The sequence below is a fragment of the Dreissena polymorpha genome, chromosome 12 (genome assembly GCF_020536995.1).
Source record: "Dreissena polymorpha isolate Duluth1 chromosome 12, UMN_Dpol_1.0, whole genome shotgun sequence".
NCBI lineage: Eukaryota > Metazoa > Mollusca > Bivalvia > Myida > Dreissenidae > Dreissena > Dreissena polymorpha.
Window position 1 is genome coordinate 12990422 of NC_068366.1, and position 22871 is coordinate 13013292.

At 34.0% G+C, this 22871-nt stretch overlaps 1 protein-coding gene across 2 annotated transcripts in view; it reads right to left on the minus strand.

Annotated features, from left to right (window-relative positions):
• LOC127852285 (uncharacterized) overlaps positions 1-22871 on the minus strand; it is a 61387-nt gene that overhangs the window by 15970 nt on the left and 22546 nt on the right. Inside the window, exon 1 of one of the 2 annotated variants that reach the window (XM_052386202.1) lies at positions 9754-10307. The exons of the other annotated variant lie outside the window; for it this stretch is intronic. The gene's annotated coding sequence lies outside the window, so the exon portion shown is untranslated. Of the gene's footprint in view, positions 1-9753; positions 10308-22871 lie in introns of those variants that run through there. 2 annotated transcript variants of the gene reach the window in all.

Consider the following 22871-nt stretch of genomic DNA (forward strand, 5'->3'; position numbering starts at 1 on the left):
TTTGCTTAAAATACCATTCTACTATAGAAAAACACTTATTCTTATTGAAACTGGACGACATATTGGTATGGCACATGATCTTAGATATTGTACACATTGTCTAAATGTAGAAAACACCTTTGTTATTAAAAACGCATTTCGTGTATTTTTTCATTGTTCTTAATTCCACGAAGAACGTAACATGTACCTTTTTTGTTATAGCGGAAACAGAGAAGAAATCGATTTTATTAATCTGACAAAAACGAAAAATGATCAAAAATTAAAGAAAATAGCATTTTTTTTATATATTTCTTACTGAGCAAAGCACAAATATAAAACTATCCACAACTCATGTATGTATAATGTGATATATCTGTATATTGTATTTTGGGACGGTGGCCTTAAATCACGAAATAAATTACTATGTCTTGCCTTGTCTTGAATTGGCTGTTTTTCGGGTATAAATGTCGCAAACACGAAAACACGACACAAAGCGACACAAAGAGCGAAAAGTGTATGTGGGAGGAATTGGTTTGTTTGTGTGCGCGTTGGTATTCCTAACACACTGGGGTAATTCATTGGAAAACACACGCACTATCTGAGGTACCAAAAACTTCCAAGGTTCTTTTTCCCATTTCCTCGGCATGTGTATGTCGGTTCGTGCGTAAAAAAGACATATAGTGTGCTCTATGGGGGAGGGGTAGGCGGATACCTCGAAAAAACGTTGTTTTGCCGGTGTACTTCGGTAAGGTTGGGTACCTCGGTATGTTGTCTGTATATCGATGTGTGGACCTCGGACGCATATTTACAGACAGACGGACAAACACACACACCACACCACACACACACGCACACTACACACACACACACACACACACACACACATACCTTGGTCTGTGTACCTCTGTAGGTTAGCTATACCGGTATGTGCGTTCGTGTGTGTGTGTGTGTGTGTGTGTGTGCGTGCGTGTGTGTGTGTGTGTATTTGTATGTGTGTGTGCTTATGTATGTTTGTGTGCGTTTGTGTAAATTTAGGTGTCTGTGTTAAGGTGTGTCTATAACTGTTCCATGCATCCTTATAGTTCAGACGAAATTGTCCGTCATCCACAGACAAGTTATATAACAAGTAACAGATGTCAATATGTAAACCAGAATTCACCTGCTTGTATATAAAATGCGTGCAGGACCATTTAGGCATTATATCGGTAAAAGCTCGATAATAAGTCGAATAAGTAGTAGACAATTTCGTTATTTAATTTTACCTATCATTACAGTTTACATTTTATAACAATATTATCTTTATTAAAGATGTAATTTAATTGGTTTGTGTTGCTTTCAAAAAAGTAACCCCAATGAAACTGAAAAGTAGCCTTGCATCATTAAGTTAATTTATCTCGTTAATACAGTGCATTTTCCTGATTGATTATGCAAGGCATGTATGATACTTTTTCATCTATAGGGAAATTTTACGCATAAGTAGTGATCGTTTACTTAATGCAATTAACGTCGTTATTCTAAAATGTATTTAATCAAACTGTGCAACATCAACACTATTTTGAGATATTATTTAATAGTCCATAAATCTGATTCCGCAAAGCTCCAATCCTCAAGTTGCAGATGAGTTGCAATCCAATCAGATGCACTGGATCTATAACAAAATTCATTACTGGATGATGAACATATAACTCTGGGGTTTCTTTGGGGTTATTAACTCACACAGGACAATATAAGTCAATACTGTTCAGTTTTTCTAGGTTCAATGTATTCTAAGAAATACATATTACGTGAGTCACAAATAGTTGGATCAGGATGTAGTTAATCAACGAAACGTTCCATCCTGTAAAATAAACAATTACATATTAAGTACGATGCATTATAATACTGGTAATATTATTATTAATATATATCATACTTATTTATACTATAAATAAGAAATGTCTTGTTCTAACGGCCATTAACAACTGAACATTAAACATTATTATGCAATAAAATAGTAACAAACATACAAAGCAACAAACATATATAACATGACAACAAACATGTTAATCACATGACAAGAACATTACATATCACATAGTACACAGTTTAATTACCAATTGGTGGAATTGAATGGTTCCTCTCACTTCCAAATTCTACCCTCCTAGCTCACGTGATTGCTGTAAATTAAGCATGCACAAACATTATTAGGTGCATTGATTAGTAAAGAATTAAAACGATTTCAGATACTAAAGTATTAAAAGAAAGAGTCGAATCCATTGTGCAATCATTTCAACAATCGCGAAAATACAAGATTTGACATTACAAACCTGTCAAATTATTCTTTAAATACAAATGCAATAATAACACTGGATTGAATACAGTTGATATCAACCTAATACAACATACCAGCCAGTGGAAATCCTGATTAAAACAGATAAACGTAATGAAGAAAATGTCAACCTTTCTCTTCACAATTCCCACCAAAAGTGAACAATGCAATAAGAAAACCATACCCAATAGTGTTAAAAATGCTCACAAGAAAATAGGTTACACATGAATAAAAAGGTTAAAAACCACTCGGGTACATACTCCCCCGCTTTCCTAAATGACGTCTCGTCATATAGTATACGTCTGTGTACGTCCATGTCATGCTACACACAAATTTATCTCCTATATATACACTACTTGCTATTCACTATTAAATATTATTAACTATATACACTACTCTCTATTTACCACTACATAGTACTATTCATATCTGTAACACTTCTGAAAGTTTAACATGAAATCAAACTTCATCACTCAGCTTTGTAGTATACTTTGCACTTCATACAAAGTATTCCTTATACTTATGTATATGTATAATAGTATTTTGTATTCAATGAATTGTTTTTTTCTTTTTCTAAATTGGCTATTCTTTCATTCAACTGCTGGAGCAATAATTTCATTTCTGATAAGTCATTGTTTTCTGTTGGAGTTACTTTGGTTACCGCCTTACACGACTTTTACTCTTTCACTGGCTCTTTCAACTCAGTTTCAATTTTCCTTAGTTCTCGTTTGAACTCATAATTGTCAATCTTGTCGCATTGATAAATGGACATGTGTTTTAAGTCTCTGGTCAACCCTGAATGTAATACTTTCTTAAGTATATCAGTGTCAGTTCGTTTGACAGCCTTTAACTGCACCGCATGGTCAAATATTTCTTCAAGTCTCATGGCATATTTGACAACTGGTTCATTATCTTGTTGCTGGCTGGAGTAAAACTTCCTCATAATACTTTCTCGGGACTCTATACTCCCAAAAATGTTTTCCAATTTAAATAAAATTTCATCCAATGCCACATCAGGGCCTAGTCTCCGCAAACATCGGCAGCACTTCCTTTTAAGGCTCTCCGAATGCCTAACAATATTTGATCATCAGTGAAGACTTTGCTTTTACGTAAAGCTTCAATTTCATATTTGAACGTGTCATAGTTCACTTCACCAGCTTTAATGTCCTCTCCATAGAATGTTGATATTCTAAGATATTGAAAACTTCCAGGCTTTTCTGCATTTGCTTGCGTTACAATATGTATAGGTTCCGGATCTGGTTTAACCCCAAATGCATGAACTAACTTCATCATCCCTTCTGGGCTATCAACATTTAGTTTGATACCCAACAGTTTTAAAGCTTCAAGCAACTTAACTTCATTTTCACTTATGCCTCCAGAGGCTGTATCCGATTTGTCAGCTTCCGGATCCATGCCTATCAGTTTATTTTTAATTGATTATCTAATTAATATTTGACCTTGAATTTAATCAAATTGTTAACTACAATTTGACTAATAATGTTTTATCTATTTATGGTACACCTTGCAATTAATCAATTTGTCAACTACAATTTAATTAATAATGTTGAATCTATTTATTGTATGTTTTGCAATTAATCAAATTGTCAACTACAATTTAATTAAATTTAAACTAATCTGTCTTGCAATTAATCAAATTGTCAATTACAATTTAATTAAATTTAAACTACTCTGTCTTGCAATTAATCAAATTGTCAATTACAAAGTAATTAAATTTAAACTGAACTATCATTCAAAATGACATTTCACATTGAAGTTGAATTAATTCAATTGTATAGAACAATTCAATTAATTATAACAATCACCTGTAAATTTATCACTATCCTAAAGGAATTAAAAAAATTAATTTGTGAACAATTACGGTAATACCAATCACTGCCGACTGGGTGCGCTTATGAACTTATTGCAGTTATACGGTAATCCACCGAAATTCTTCAAATATGTCTTTTGAAAGATTATTTCAAAAGCAATATCATGAAATAACTTTTAATACAGTAAAACTTGAATTAGTTATATTGTACGGACAATTGAATATCACAGTAAATATATTTTCGTTCAACTCTGTATCAGCAAGAACATAAATATTCTATGAATACTTCATTTCTTCCTGAACTCAATTCTCAAACAAATATTTGAGTAAAATAGCATATTACGCAAGTGTTTACGTTGAAATTGAATGCCAATTGAGTGAAGTTTAAATAAATATACCTTTTTAAGGTCTATTTAATTGCATAACAAGAACAACTTGACTAAACCAGTGCTACTCTGAAAACTGAATTTCCCAATGTAAAATTGGAAATTCTACAAAACTACAAGGTCTAAAATCTAGTCACAGTGTAACATTTGCAAAACTGTCAATGTCAACAAGTCATGAACACTGAAAAAGGCATGTGATTAAGACCGTGAAAGGACAGTTATACTGAATAAATGGACCCTTTATCTCGACCAAATGCAAAGAGTAGATTCATGAACCTGCATCAATCCAGTATATGTACGTGATTTTAATTTTCTATCTATTACTGATTAAAATAGCTGCACAATGAATCATTAACCTTAAGGTTATTTAAGTATCGGATCAATGAAGACTTGAAATATATTAAGAAACGTTAGTTACCATCACCAATTAATAAATTATCATGCATTTCGTGAAATTCTGTTAAATTTTTCTTACGTACTTACAATATCACACAAGAAATTATTGTCCAGATATTACAGTGATTTTACCCCACCCCCCAATTTGAAAATTGTAATGTACACGTATTTCATTACACCAATTTGATCAACTGTAATATCAGTTAAATTTCTACCAAAATGGTACTCACACTCTGTTGAAAAGGAAATAACCAGAATCTTTTTATAGCCACTAGAACCAAAATGTCACTGAAAGCACTGAATGTCCAAATCAGCACTGATAATGTCAATGGAATCCTGGTCTAATGTGATGTGTGGTCCTGGTCTAATGTGATGTGCGGTTCTGGTATAATGGGCTGGATGATAGAGGTCTAATGGGATGAATGAAATCCTGTAGTCTGGACAGATGTTATGAGCCAAACACGGTCCAAAAGGCTGCGAGGAATGAGCCTTACAAACGACTGGTACCCTTCGAATCTCCTACACTAAGCGAATATATGGTCGGTGCGGAGTACCGATGTAAGCAATATTGATGTAAACTGCTACAGTTCTTAACTTGGCAAGCAGTAAAATAATCAACTTCACTGCAGTACACTCTCCTCCTGGCTTCAAAAACTATTGTCCTCAATAGTCCTGTGAGTTATTTCACGTTGGGCGCCATTATAACTCTGGGGTTTCTTTGGGGTTATTAACTCACACAGGACAATATAAGTCAATACTGTTCAGTTTTTCTAGGTTCAATGTATTCTAAGAAATACATATTACGTGAGTCACAAATAGTTGGATCAGGATGTAGTTAATCAACGAAACGTTCCATCCTGTAAAATAAACAATTACATATTAAGTACGATGCATTATAATACTAGTAATATCATTATTAATATATATCATACTTATTTATACTATAAATAAGAAATGTCCTGTTCTAGTGGCCATTAACACCTGAACATTAAACATTATTATGCAATAAAATAGTAACAAACATACAAAGCAACAAACATATATAACATGACAACCAACATGTTAATCACATGACAAGAACATTACATATCACATAGTACACAGTTTAATTACCAATTGGTGGAATTGAATGGTTCCTCTCACTTCCAAATTCTACCCTCCTAGCTCACGTGATTGCTGTAAATCAAGCATGCACAAACATTATTAGGTGCATTGATTAGTAAAGAATTAAAACGATTTCAGATACTAAAGTATTAAAAGAAAGAGTCGAATCCATTGTGCAATCATTTCAACAATCGCGAAAATACAAGATTTGACATTACAAACCTGTCAAATTATTCTTTAAATACAAATGCAATAATAACACTGGATTGAATACAGTTCATATCAACCGAATACAACATACCAGCCAGTGGAAATCCTGATTAAAACAGATAAACGTAATGAAGAAAATGTCAACCTTTCTCTTCACAATTCCCACCAAAAGTGAACAATGCAATAAGAAAACCATAACCAATAGTGTCAAAAATGCTCACAAGAAAATAGGTTACACATGAATAAAAAGGTTAAAAACCACTCGGGTACAAACATAAGAAAGTAAATTATCGGGAGAAATTTGTCCTTAATAAACTGTACAAACATATATATGAAACGTGCGTTAAGCACATTAACTCAGAAATTATGGCTTATGGTTTACTTCGATCGATATTTAACACATAAACATATAAAAATAGATCTTATATGCACTGCTCTGCAACGCACCGCAATTTACTCAATTCGATTTAAGTTTAACACATTGAAAGATTCCAACAGTTTCTCATCTGTCATATTTATTTATAAACGTAATTTGTATTACCTATATTCTGACAAATGGAGTGGTACTTCCAAGCGCCATATCTGCAAGTGATTTAAAAGTTATCTGCATATGCGTGTTGGTTATCAAGGAACGCCCTAAAGCCAGGTTGACAGTAGACCAGCGCGTGATCGGGACTGGGCAGAATCTTTATGTGTTGAATATTGGGTCCGATTGTTTCTAAGTGTTTGTGAACGTTGAGGTCGATGCAACCTGAACGTGTATTTGTACAATTGAATCAGTAATATCATCAGATGGGCGGATACATTTAATGTTTAATAAAGATATACATGTGTACATTTATATGAAATGTGTTATCAAATTAAGATAGAAAATGAATATATATTCATAAGAAGCTTGTTGTATAACTCATACCCAGCTACTTATGAATATGGAAATTTAAAGAAATAAATTCGATTTACATGTATATTCATTAAGTTAGTACTTATGTGGTGTAATGTCTTCATGTTCCTATCTCGGTTGAAGTACTTGTCATATATCATACAGATGTGTTACCTGAAACGCTGGTCGCGCTTATTGTCGACATCGTTATGGTTGTAGCTGGAATGGATATGGTTCCTATATTAACGGTATAATTCAATTTTAAAGTATTGTACTGACGCATATTTTTTATTCAACTTGATCTTGACAGTTTCGCTGTCGTACTTTATCTGTACTATAGTTTGTATTAGTTGTGAAACAAAGTCGGTGACTTAGCAGATACGTCAGCTCGAGCTGGGTATTATTTCATTTACTCCTTCTTGCAAAATGCATTATATGGATTATATTTATCATTGCGTTAAGTGTGTTTTAGGTCGGGTGCATTACGGCAGTCATAATATGAAGCTGATAAACGAGTATTTTGTACACGGTAAGTTTAAATCAATACGTCGATATTATTCATTTCTTCTGAAATAAACCTTCACTTAATCGGATACATTACAAATTCATAGCATTGGCACTAAACGTTTTTTTGGTATACCACTGTTGGCAATAACATATTTAATTCGTACCTAAATACATGGCATCTGTTAGCGTTATTTGATTAGTTGTAGACGTGGTTGGTTAAAGTATTGGCATCATTAATTAAGTTGCCGTCATCGTCGCTTTAGTTGTAGGCGCCGTTTAATGAGTTGTTTGCATCGTTTGGTGAGTTGTTGCCGTCGTAGTGTGAACTGCAGGCGTCGTTGGTTGAAATGTAGGCGGTGTGTTGTAGGCGTCGTTTGGTGAGTTGTAGTATCTGATGTACATAATTATTTTTGTGATGCCGACGTAGTTTCCACTAGAATGTATAGAAATATAGACCTTTTCGACGATATGAAACAAACAAATTACGCCTAGAAACTATTAAGCCTTATTGAATTAATTCACAAGAAATCGATTTCAGATTCGTATTTTATTTTGCGATTAATTTGATTAAATCAGAAATTAAAAGTCAGCTTTATTTGAGGTGTAAAATATGCCACAAAAACATGTTATAAACATGTGAAACACTCAGTTACTCGGCCGGTCAGTCGGTTCTCGAGGAGTCTGTGCGCTGGTGTGTTGATGGGCCTGTCTGCCGGTCGCTCGGTGGGTGTTTGGGACGGTGCGTCGGTGGGTCGGTGGATCGGTGGGTAAGCTCGATCGGTGAATTAGTGTGTCGGTTGATCGGTGGGTTGGTCGGTCGGTGGGTTGGTGGAACGTTGGGTAGGTGTGTAAATGGATCGGTGGGTTGGTGGGTAAGTAGATCGGTGGGTATGTCGGTGCGTAGGTGTGCCGGTCTGCCGGTCGGTCGGTGAGTGTGTTGATGGATCGGTGGATCGTTGTAACGGTGGGTCGGTGCGTCGGTGCGTCGGTGGGTAGATGTCAGTCAGTCAGTCAGTTATTCAGTCAGTCAGTCAATCAAACAGTAAGTCAGTAAGTCAGTCCGTTATTTAATCAGTCAGTCAATTAATCAGTCAGTCAGTATGTTGATACAAGAGTCAGTTGTTGAGTATAATGGAATTCAACATTTGTTTTATTTAATTGCGTCCGAGTGCTGCAAAGTTTTGGGCTTGGAATTTCGTCGAATGACTTATGGATGTGTTGTGAACTTACCAAGAAAATTACTTCGGCCATTTGCTAAGCTCCACAAGCGGTTTCCCTGGCACATAATGTCCGAATTATCAGCCCGTGTATAACCAGGATTGCACATTAAAGTTGCGACAGACCCGACGGTGGTTGCATTAAATGTGTAATGACCATTTGCTTCTACATGTAGCGGACCACAGTCTGGAAAAGTAAATACCATTAGTGCTTTAAATTATGTAATTAAACAAAGAAATCATGTTTACGAATCCTAGTTCACATTGTAAACGGAAATTTTTAACGTATGTTAAAAGGAATTGATACAGACCGGGTTGAGAGTGTTTCATAGCATAATTAGTGTTTTAATAAAAACGTATTGGTAATCGTTAAAATATGTATGAATGTCCAGTGATACCTAACAAAACTATTTATGAACGTATGGTAAGGAATTTTAAACAGATGCAAGAAGTTCCTATTCACCTGTTTGTGAACAATTTGTTATTACCGTCCAGTGACTTAACACTTAACATGTCATAGTAAGTCTGCTCGTAAATTACGTTGGAAATTAACCATTAAACATCAAGTGCAATACCGTTTTGTTTTGTAAACGCTAATTTGTTGTTTTTTTGTTCAAGGATTTTAAGTAAATAAATTGGATAAGGAAACATTGTTGCTATTATTAACTAATAAGTATGATCGCAAACACGATCACTCAATGATCTTATTTATTTTGAAACTGCCGCAAGAATTCTTATTTTTATACAGATATGCACACAAATTAAACATTACTTATTAACGTTAAAATACTTAGCAATCATTAAGCAAGTGGTGTTAACAATTCCTTATGCAAACCACCTTATAGTTGTAATGCTCCGTGGTAACCTTTCCATAAAAATATGTCAACATGACAATTCATTCATAAATTATTACATTTGAATAACAAAGGGTCATTTACCGAATAGGCTGCAAACGTAATTGACCCTTCAATGCCCGTTTATGCAATTGATTGGAAAATGATCTGAATACTGTCGAGCTGTAGGAATGAACACTTTATAACCAGGCATACAGGTGACCGTCGTGACCGTTGAATTGTTTTCTTAACGAAGATTGGATGCTTTGAATATTGGGTCCGATTGTATCCCAGACCTTTTGAATATTGAGGTCCGGACAACCTGTAATCTTAGTAATTCCTTTTCAAATATAGCAGCGATTTCTCTGTGTTCTTGTTATATTTTTTATGAAATAAGTTACTGATATAACATAGACTAAAGGATGCCAAACAATACCTTTGGTAGTTTACACAATACATGTGAGCGATAAACTTATTGTCAAATTTGGAACGAAATTACAATAATATTTGGAATATTGACATCTTTTTGGTATATAGTCATTACATTTAATCATGTACTTGTTATTAATTTCCTCTAATAAACATTACAAGAGTCGTTAATTGCAATGAAATTAAATCGAATTTTCTACGATTTTACGTTGAATTGTGTTGCTATGAAGTTAAAGCTTACTTACGCTTGTATATGTTTTGTTTTGTTTTTTATCATTTCTGTGCAACAATGTAAGTGTTGAATGATATTCGACCCGTTTAAGCCGCAACGGACTTTATTTTTAAGCTTTCTTAGGCTGTTATCGCGAATAAATAATTTTGTTTTATTAATTTAAAGAAGTGAAACTCCAGCTGCTGGATCAGTATTGAATTCTCATTAAAACAAATTGATGGTCCTTTATTTAAGGCAAGTGACCGATTGCCCAAACAATACAAAACAGCACAATACAGCACAATACAAACCAACATAAACACAACATATGAATAAAGCTGGGGTCACCGCCTTGGAACGTTCAATGCAAGGCATTGGGGGTTTAAACCTGGTTATAGAGCGCTCAACCTCACACTTGGCCCAGCAATATTCATAATACATTTAAGTGTAAATAAAATTTAACGTCATAGTCGGTTAAGTATAGCTATGTTTTTAAATATGTTTTAACACTTTGAGTGATTATTACTGGCTGAGCTGACTATGAGGTTAAATATGCTGTACAACTGATTTAAGCCACCGAAGCTTTGCACTGACAGTTTAAATACCAACACAGTGAATATTCAGCATCACCAGCAGGAATGCAATCTCATTTCATGATGCGGTCATTTATATTAGGCAAGAGACCAATTGATTAACAACGAAGCATAAACAAATGAACTACACAAGGCACATACGTACACAAGAAACACATACACGGACACAACTGGGATCACTGCTTTGAAACGGTCATTGCAAAGCATGGGTGTTAAATGCGGTTTTAAGGAGCTTAAAACCTGACACTAACCTGGCGCGGCACTATTCATAAAATATTTACGATTACATATTATTAACCTCATATCATCCGGTTTGGAATTAAATAGCAATAAATATATTACATTTTAATTTAATATGGATTTACCAACTGAATGGTTATATATTGACCAGAGCAATATAAACGTAACTTTCTGAGGCATGATAAGATGAAACCAAAAACGAGGATTAACTACTCTTATTAAAAAGATTGAGAGACTTAGCAAAATTTGTTTAATATTCAGATCATGGTCCCGCAATTCAAGAGGAAGCTTCTATAAAATTGTTAAGGACTTAATTACAAAGCTTTGTATGCATATCTTCAATCAAATAAAATAATACGAATTGAAATGTTCAAATAAATATACTGCTTATGCCTATTATTATTGATCTAATACGATTTTGCAAGAACCATTACACCCATAATAAACAAAACGACATATATTAAACCAGACCTATCCGAACCAGACCAAGATTCCATTAAGAGTAAAATTTATGTATTGTAAACGTAATACGATCCCGCACTTAGCCTGAAAACCTATAGCGTCATAATTTTAAACGCATACTATTTAAAGTAACATTGTCAACAAATCAGAAATAATAGTAAGTGGTTTGATATATGCTCAGTACACAATTTGATACAAACTTCCATAAACGCCTATGTAAGGTATCTTCAATGCGTCGGTTCGTCGGTTTGTGGGTTCGTCGAGCGTCGTTCGTTGTGTATAATGCCATAACATAATTTACTACTTAACCACTTCGTACTATTTTGAAACAAATAGGGAACGATTCTTGGGCGATGTTTACCGTCTTCTATTAATGTCCGTATTGTCAATTTTCTCCTTTAACTACACTTTTTACTCAAAATGAACGAATATTTTGCAAAAAAAGTTCTTATAATAAATTAACCCATTCAAAATCAGTGTTCTGATAGCAATAGCCAACATTTCAATGGTAGAAGTGGTATGGTAACATAAATAAAACGAGATACAAAATGATCGGTTTTAATTTTTTTATGAATAGCAATATATTCCATGTTAATTTTCTTGCAAAGATATCTATTCATACGACACACGAATATTAAGATGGTACATGTGTTGAATATATTGTCCAGCAAAAAAACATCTTGTTAAATCTATGTTATCAGACAATATCTAGCGTTGAAATGTTGAATATTGCTATAAGGAACATTGATTTTTATGTGTTTACTTTAGTTTTCGAAATATTGTACGAACTATTTGTTGATTTTAATTGCTTATGGGCATCAATGAAACTAATTATATATAATATACACAACAACAATATATTCGATAACAACAAATTATCAGACAAGTTAAAAGTATATACTAAATCAGGGATCGAACTCACGATTTATGAGTATTTCGATAAAAAGCGATAAATAGGGCCCAACAAACAAAACCTCGCGCATAAAGTGGCTAAACAAAATGATATAGTGCACTAGTAACTTTCATTTTTTTTTACTTCTATGGAATTATGATTATGAAATAAATAGTTAATGTATTGTTTATACTTGGTTTGAAAAAGCCATCGTTAAATTGCATAATTTTTAAAGTGTAACATCATTCCTCGAATGTTCACATCGTTTGGTTTTGTATTTGTTATCAATACATTCCGGAAATGGATTAAAAGACATAAACAAACTTTCTGTTGTAAATATCGTCGATTGAGTTATATTACGTTAACTCAATAGAGACATATATGTAAATAGCATTTTATTCAGGTTGATTATTTGTTTGAATTGTGCCCATTGTAAAATTGAGAGCATACAGACAAGACCACATTTGTTTCGAGACACTTTTGAAGTAATTTTCTTTATATACAAACAGTGAACACTCGTACTTGTGGATTGAGTAATGTTTCAAAATGTATCGGTTCTAGTTCAAAGTAATCAAATCATGAATATTACATTAACTAGAAAACCATTTACCTGTAGTATCTTCATTAGAAAATGTGCAACATAGGACGAAGAAATTTATACCAATTAAAGCTGCTAACATTTTAACTGTCTTCTGAAATATTAACCCCAGTATTCGCTTTCAAAATATGTCTGGCTGAAGAAACGCACCCTCTTATCTTATCGTCGACGGACGTCAACTGATAATAATGTAGTAACATGGGAGTGAAATGGACCACAACATATTATATGACCTTCCCTGCCGATTTCTTAAGTTGGTTCTCTACTTAATGCGTATTGTGAATAATTATTTAATGAAATTTTATTGTAATTTACTGTAATATTGTCTTACATTTTAGTGATTCGGAATCAGACTCATTAATCATTGCTAAAATCAATTTCAGTAAACTAAGAACAGGACACGATACTAGTATTAACGCTCATTCTCTATAATTTCGGACTAATACTGTATTGGAATTGATGAAGAATAATCGAATTATCACATTAGCCATAAAATCATCGCGACCAATTGTAGTTGTCATGTAGTTGTCAACGCCAATCGATTATAATCGTAAATTGTCATCATACAACGTACGACTTTGATGCATGGTGCTAAATCGGTAATTCGTTGCAACCATTAAGGATGTGTTTCTCTGTCAAGATTTTGCAAGTGCCGAAAACTTTTACTAATAGCCAAGAAGAAGAAGAAGAAAACTCTTAAAACACTGTGATAATGACAAGATAATTATTTACTTTAAATTATCCGCATTCAACATAATAGAAACTCACATGGCACAAAACTATAGTAAAACTTATTTATAGATACAAAATAGCAAAATAAAATGGGTAAACAATTAACATTAAAATATAATTAGTAGCAAAATCAAATAAATCGAAAAGCTTCCTTACGTTTTCTTTTGGCTGTATAGTATATTGATTATAGAGAACTGTACATATTTGTTGTTTTTTTAATGTAGTGGAAATATAACATCAATTCATAATTAGTAATTTTCTATCAACAAAATCGATTATACAAAATTGTTCATAAGCCTTTACGAATGCATTAAAATGCATGCTTGTTTTTTGCGAAATATGCATGCCAACAAATCAACCTCAATTTGTATTATTATAATAAACAATTCATGTGGTGGTTGAACGTATTATGTACCATGAGTAAAGGTTTTTGTATGTCATGCGCTTAACTGATTTTTCTTCCATGTTCAATAGTATCAATTAAGCGTAAACAAATGGTGTATTATATGTGAAAAACGATAGTCAGAATAAACAACGACACAAATATATGTAATGTAATATTCATGTAAATGAACTGAAGCTTTAATTATTTTCATATACTTTATCATTTGATTTTAGACATGAACACATATTACGCGTGTTCTGCCTTTATGTTTATAATTAAATATATATTAACATTCACCGTACCAGTGAGTTTTCTCATCACTGAAATAGTTTTGCAAATGGAAACCGTCATCAGGAATATTTATCACAAACCTATGTCAATTCGTTTAGCAGTGTTCAACAAAACTATGCTTATTATTTGGAACGCGGTTTACGCGGTTAATGCTGATACATATAAATGAAAATTTAACATGTGTTATTCTACAACAAATCGTGGTCGGACTCTTATCTTGGGATATTAATTTTTAAGAACATTCCGTTAAGTGATTTCCTTTACTGCGCAAACAAGTCATTGCTTTATGATATAGCAGAATAAAGAGCACGTGGACTTCCATATTGCATGTTTAAAACTTATTTACTAATTGATTGACAACTACTTAAATATTTCAACCGGTTTTGTAGACAAAACTTGCATTTAACTAAGCATGGTGCTTCTTTATTATCTATACATGGCGTCTGATCTCATGTCGAATAAACACACTGGAAACCTATTGTTTATTACAAACGATTAATAATGGAAACTAAAACATGAGTACATCGGTCAATATTGATAAAAGTACAAAGCGAAAACATATACTTCATTGTGTTTGGCTGTTTTTTGGGTATAAATGTCGCAAACACGAAAACACGACACAGAACAACACAATAGCAAAAAGTGCATGTGGGAGGAATTGGTTTGTGTGTGTGCGCGTTGGTTTTCCTAACACACCGGGGTAATTCATTGGAAACCCAAAACTACCGAGGTACTTTTTCCCATTTCCTCGGTATGTGTATCTCGGTTCGTGCATTATAAGACATATAGTGTGTTCTATGGGTGTGGGGTGGTTAGGCGTTTAAATCGAAATAACGTTGTTCTGCCGGTGTACTTCGGTAGGGGTGGGTACCTTGGTATGTTGTCTGTATATCGGTGTGTGGACCTCGGACGTATATAAATAGACAAACAGACACACACACACACACACACACACACCACACACACACGCACACAACACACACACGCACACATACCTCGGTCTGTGTACCTCTGTAGGTTAGTAAGACCGGTATGTGCATTCGTATGTGTGTGTGTGTGTGTGTGTGTGTGCCTGTGTGCGTGTGCGTGTGTGTGTTTGTATAGCTATCAACGTGGGGACTCAGACTTGACAGCACACCAACGTCGCGAGGACTTACCGACAGTGCGAGGACTTACACCCTAGTCCTCAGAAAGTTTTCATTTATTTCCGTTAGTTTTGTTGTCCTACATCATTTAAACACAAAACTACATAGTCCTTCAGTTGCCGGCTTCCCATGGAACTCATACACCTATTATGCACACTTTACTACTGTCACGTGACCTTGACAATTGTAAAATCGACTGGTAACCGTGTTTTACCGCCTGTATGGCCATTCGCTATAGTTTGGTACCCCCGCTTCAAACATATGCAAATATATGCAAATGAAGGTTCTCGTGTTGTATGTTGTTTCCAGTGTGTAATATGCATGACCTCAGAGGTCGCGACCTTAACTCAAGTGCGAGGACTTACACTTATGTCAAAATGGCGGACACTGAAAACGTGTTGTTAAAAAAACTGTTGGATTACAATGCGGGAGTTGCAGAAAATAAATATGCTCAATTAACTAGCCGAATATTGGTTTCTGTGAATAAGGTATGATAAACAATGCTTAATTGTTTGTTTGTTGCTTATTTTAATGCAAAACATTAACACCGCGAATCAACATACATCGATGATGTTTATTCAATTTTAGTGATATGAAAAAGTCGACAAATTCGTCGTAGTGAGCCAGTTTTAAGCGATTGGTGTGAATATACTGTAAGTTTTCTTTATATATATATTACTTTCAAGCTATATTTTTGATACACGATGTAAAATGTCAGGTTTTGTTTAATATTCAAAATGTGTTAATGGTAAAATAATCTGTTTTGTACTTAACATGGACTGCTTGAAGTTGCTTATATTCGTCATTGTTGGTGAAACTAGAACCCCTAACATTTTTTCGTGTGAAAATACTGGTAACAATCTGTACACCACCAACTGATTTACATCATCATTCTAACATGCGATCTCGTTTGGTCAGTGGCTCATTATAAATGCTTATTATCTGAACTGTGTGACCATATGTTCAAATGTTTCAAAAGAACTACACAAACACCGCCACCAAACACTATATAAAGTGTGACACCAGCTGGTGGCTCGAAGAATTCTCGCTCGATTTCGTTTTGAAAACAGGTTCGTTTCGGACTTTCTCATGTTTATTACAAATCAATGACACGTGATGAAAAATCTTAGACAGTCAGTTGACCATTTTCATGGTCATACAAAATACAACGTAAATACAACATAAATGTTCGGTTAAAAAAGTTTCCTACAATTTTCTGACCCATGGTTGGAAGGTAATGAAGCGAAAACAATGAAACATTGGGTTTTACATTCTTTTTTGGACAGAACCAAAACCCGTATGCAAACAAATAAGATCGCAAAGTTTCGACCTCGTGTATGCACCAAATTGCAATTGTTTGACAATATCTAACAGCAAATAAATAACAAAATAATGCGTGGCACGCATGAGGAGCTGGGGCCACGCATGAGAGAATGTAATTCATATTTAAACAAATGGATCTAGCTTTAGGCCACAACACATTGATTTAATGTTTGTCAGATTTGCCTCACCTATAAATCTTCAAACGAAATAAAAATATTTTAATTTGCGCCCGCAGCAACAATTTTGCTGCGCAACTATTCATTAAATGATTTAGTTTAATTTAGCCTTCATCTGTTAGGTGGCAGGGAAAATAACATAGCTTTAGGGTAGGGGTAACATTTGGTCTTTAAAAATTAATTAGGTATTTATAACATTTATTTCTTGTGTTAGATTCTTAGAAAGAATGTCTCAAATTTTGGAAAAAAAAACCCAACTCATGACAGCTCCCTATCAAGGATATTTTGAATCTTCAAAAAGGAGGTTTTCACTTTCGGCGAAAGTCAATATTTCACGCTGCAGAAACAGAACAGAACTTTGAAGGTAAATTGTGAAAATCTAAACGTATGGGGGACACTTTTCTAGGTAAATAAACACAGCACTCTGATGAAATTTATGAGTAATGTAGCCAATACTAGGGTTGCATTCTGTTTGAATGAACTGTGCATGCCATGAAATGGGTCAAAATTCTCAATTTTTCAATAAAAATGAGGTGGGTGGGGGGAAAGATCAACGGTCATAGTTTCACAAGTGAAGAAGCCAGCCATGTCTTTGGTTGTATTTTCAATTTATGTTGTCTATGTTATGACACTGACACACAAATGATTTTTTGTGTCACTTTCTGTTTTGATGAAATGGATGTGACTTTTTACGGCCTTTCGGAACTCGAAATTTGGTCAAAAATATATCCCCTGCCTCCTTAACGAAATATACTGTTATGAAGCTTTGTGTTATTAGATTGGTTTATTTTAACAAATGTCGTCGTTAGTCTGTCTGGACGTGTCAGCCAAAGACACAAAATGGAAATGTTAATTTCCCCCCTGTAGCAATGAGTCAGTGCATCGCAGATGATTTTAGTAATTTATTTATCTAAGAGGCATCTGCATCAGGATGTGAAATGTCGCCGGTATGCATATGTTTGGTAAAAAATCTGCAATAAACTTGTTGGTATCGATTGAGTTAAAATAGCCAACATAACATGCAACTGAGTGTCGCCGTTGAAGTTGACAAGAAAGAGTCTTATATAAATTGTACACGCCTCCTATCTACTAGTTCAAACTGTTGATGGCTAAGTTCAAGGTGTACAATTATGCCCCAAAAACGTGAATTTAACATAAATTCAAAAGTGAAGAAACTTTCCGCACCTCAACAACTTTACTTGGATTTGATTGACTTTATTATATGAAATAAAAAACGTTTACTTCCCATTTCTTATTTTTCTTTCATAAGAAAGTTATGTTTTTTTTACTTTACAAAACTTAAACTTCTCCTTCAATTACTATAAATTTTAACAGTGCTAAACTAACAAAAGTAATGCATCGAGTATTGTTTACTACCATAACCTACTATGTTTAGAACTAATACAAATTCAAGATATTGCGCATCAGTGTTGTTTTCTTCCGAAATTACAGCAGAGATCGGGATATTTTTTTCTCTGATGGGATTACTGCCCCATAAATGAAAAAAAAACAATGGGCACTTACACAATTGAATGGGCACTTGGCAAAATGAATGGGCACTTCTCAAGATTTATTTCGGGTAAAAATTTATTATAGGAAAATCAGTGTCAGTAAACTTGCGACTCCATCATTTTTATTTCCAAGTCTGTGACTCAACTATATTGTTTAACATCTTAATTATATTACTAGACTTGCGCAGAACACTTGCTCCATTAACCATTAAACTCCACCTCTGTTCTCTGCAAAAGATTTGAAGGCGGAGCTATGCAGGTGCTATTATTAAATTGGACAATTGACATTGAGGAACAAACACACGATTGGTTCCGCATGTTGATTGCTAGACAAAAGAAGCCAATTTTGTCGGCGAGAAATTTGTCACTTTATTGCTTCAGACAGGAAGAGGCTGTCCTTTGATGACGTCAAACTGCCAATTCAAAAAGTGCAAATTTTGGAAAGACTTTCACTGACTCCATGTTTACAATTCCAGTAAAAAAAACATTTGCTAACATTAAATTTTGTATTAAATGATCAAAATAAAGCAAAAGCGAAGTTGAAAAATATTATTAAATTAATTTGCGTCGGTTCAAATAAGACGTTTTGCGTTGTAAATCAAAGAGTTTTCATGACAACAACAACTTTAGCAAACATTACCGCGACGACGCGGAGGTCGATCTACCTGGATTGTTTTTCATGAACGATCTCATACGTAGAGTAAGCAAACAAATAATTTGTTTAAGAGTATATTTTCTTATACATGGATAAGATTTATGCAACGGGCATTGCAATGCGTAATGGTGCGCATCGAAATACGGAAATTACAGTTTTTCGTTTTAATGGGAAAAGAACGCACTGCGCACCTTTATCCCGATCTCTGTTACAGCCTGGCAAACAGTTAAAACAATACCCCGAAATCTGGCCTAAAGTTCCAAAATAATAAGCCAAACATTTAAATAAATTGGTCATACAGCAGTTTAATTCCCCATCAGTTTATAATATACATTTTAGAAAGCAGTTAAAAATGCACTTATTAACAATTGGTATATTGAGAACTGTTATTTATAATCGTAATAATGATGTTTAAATTTTCCCAATATCATGGGTAATCGCACTTTTTTCCTAATCAAAAAAGGCACAGGGTGTAAAATATAATGCGAAGAAAAATCACTGCTTATGCTTAATGTTAAATGTATTATATTTAATCGTCATGTACAGAAAGCTGAGCTTCTTACATGTATTATATAACTTTGATAATGAAAACTAATTATTCCCACGTTTTTCGGAGTAAAAGTAGGGATATTGTGGTGATGTCCGTCTGTCCGTCCGTCCTGGCCACCTGCTCCTCATACACTATTAGCACAAGAACCTTGAAACTTACATACATGGTAGCTATGAGCATTTGTGCGATGGTGACAGTAACAGAATTTAGATCTGACCCATGGGTCAAAAGTTATGGGGGTTGGGGCGGGGCCGGGTCAGAGTTTTTCACTCATTTTTGTATGTTATTTTACATTAACTTCTTAATTTCTGAACCGATTTACTTCAAATTGATACTGAGCCTCTGGTATGACAATACGGTAATCTCAACTATGCATGGCCCCATTACCAACCCCGGGGCGCCCCGGCCACATAGGCCACGCCTACCCAAAATTGCCTTTTACTATAATTTCTTCATTTCTACACCGATTCACTTCAAATTAATACTGAACCTCTCTTATGACAATACGGTCAATCTTAAACCTTACGATATAAAATTTACGATTGAACTTCGCATTTCAACTACAAAATGTACATGTACCGTTCAGTATTCCGGAACGTGATTTACGCATGTTCAGATGGAAAACCCTCGTCTTGATTGGACGTCAATTGCATCATAAATTTAAATAGCAACATTACCGGATGTTTACTCGACAGTTTAGAAAAATTATAACCGCATGTGTTCATGCAATTCTGTAATACTTAAAACGTCATTTTAAGCATTTAAATATGTGCCTCGTAAAAACGCGTATATATCAGGTAGAGTTTATTATGCCACACGGTGGCGGCTTTAGTACACCACTTAGCAGGTATTTATATGTTAAAAACAAGGTAAATTTTCGTCTTATTTTTTCTTTAAAACGCCTAATCTGATATCTCGAACTCTCGTTATCTCGATATTTTTCTTGTTCCCGCCGACTTCGAGATATCGAAAATGGACTGCATATGGATAAGAGGATGATGCACGCCAAATGGCATTGTACATCTGTTAATAACGGAGTTATGGCCCTTTGTATCTTGAAAAAATGCTTGTTTGAGTGTCAAATAGAAAACTTTTGTATCCAGAAGCATAATGGCGGGGTATATCAATTCAACGAATTTGCTTGTTAGTCCCCTACCGGTTTCACCAGAGGGGACTTATGGTTTGCGCTCCGTCCATCAGTCAGTCTGTCTGTCTGTCACACTTTTCTGGATCCTGCCATAACTTTAAAAGTGCTTAATATTTTTTCATGAAACCTGGAACATATATAGATGTTAATATGGACATTATGCTCGTCATTTCATTTTGTTCCTACGTCAAAAATGTTGGTTGCTATGGCAACAAATATACTAGAAATACTGCTGAAATGCTGATTTTCTGGATCCTGCGATAACTTTTAAAGTTCTTAATATTTTTACATGAAACTTGAAACATGGATAGATGGCAATATGGACATTATGCACGTCATTTCATTTTGTTGCTATGTCAAAAATTCTGGTTGCTATGGCAACAAGTATATAAATAAGAATATCTGAAATGGTGGAATTTCTGACAATGGTGGATCCGGTAGGGGACTTATATTGCTTGACAATAGTCTTGTTTTATTTATTTTTACAAACATTGGATAAGAGATAAAACTCAGCTATTACTACTAAATGATCTTGTATTGGTAGTTTGCAGATAGCTTGCATGTATATTTTTTTTAAATAGAATAAAAATTTGCTTATTTTATTTCGCTCGCTCGCTTCATTTTTTGTTTGGGGGGGGGGGAGCTAAATTCATAGAACAAATCTTTAATTTGTTATGGCCTTATGTGCGTTTGACAAATGTTATGTGATAACATGTTGATATTTTCAGCAAGCTTGTCAAACAATAGGTAATGTAGTTTGCTGTATATTTTTCATTTTACATTACACAATTTATTTCCCTCCTTAACAAGGTAATTAAAATTAGAAAACCTCCAAATGTCATGTCTACATAATATGAAACATTCTCTCTTTCAATTTAAAATTTCAGTTGAAAAAGGTGCAACTTTTAAAACAACAACATCACATTTTGAAAAAATAATCATGTGTAACAAATAATAAAAAAATTAGTCAGTTTTTTGTGTTAACTTGACTTGGAATGACCTCAAAAACTGTTTACAGTAAGGTTTGCAAAGAGCATTGGAGTCTTGGTCATAACAGTGGAATCAAACAACTTCTTCACAACCAATAGAAGTTCTGGATCTTCCAAATGTCTATCTTACATAATTTTTATATAATATTTAGATGTTCGACAATTCATAATGTGTTTGAGAATATGATCATGTTGACAAAAAATATATAACACAGACTAGTTTACTTTAAAATGGAAAAAGTTTAGGGTCTGCACTCGGCACATTATGGTTGGTCAGATTAGTGAAACCTACTTTTTACGCCTTAGAACAGTTGATTTTTGTTGTTTTTATCTGGCAAAATAACTTATATGCTATTATGCATTTCGTTAATATGAAACATTTTTTTTAGAAACAACCCTCCTGTTTTTACTTTAGAGTTTTTTTCTGTCTGTCTGTAAGATTGACTTCTGTTCTTTTTCAATTTCAATTTAGATAACAATAAATGTTAACTAATACCCATTATCATATAATCGCTTCTGTGTGGCAACATGCAGCTCCTCATGCGTGCCACCAGGGATTTTTTTGTCATATCTTTGTTATGTTGTACTTATTAATTAGAAAATTCGTTTGTATGCCAGTTGTTGTTTGTACAGAGCTTGTACACTTCTATGTGTTTTTTGATTTTATATAGAACGATTGTTAAACGCTTATTGTCGCAGTTTTCGCTTCCTTGGCTACCGATTATGGGTCAGAAAAAAAGAATGATACTTTTTTTTAAACTGAACAATGTTGGTTTCTACACCGTTTATATAACTGTGATTTAAATAAGGGTCGTACGACTGTCTCAGACTTTTATTTTTGTCATTATATTTCAATAAATACGCTAAATGCAGACGCTTACCTGTTTTAAAAGC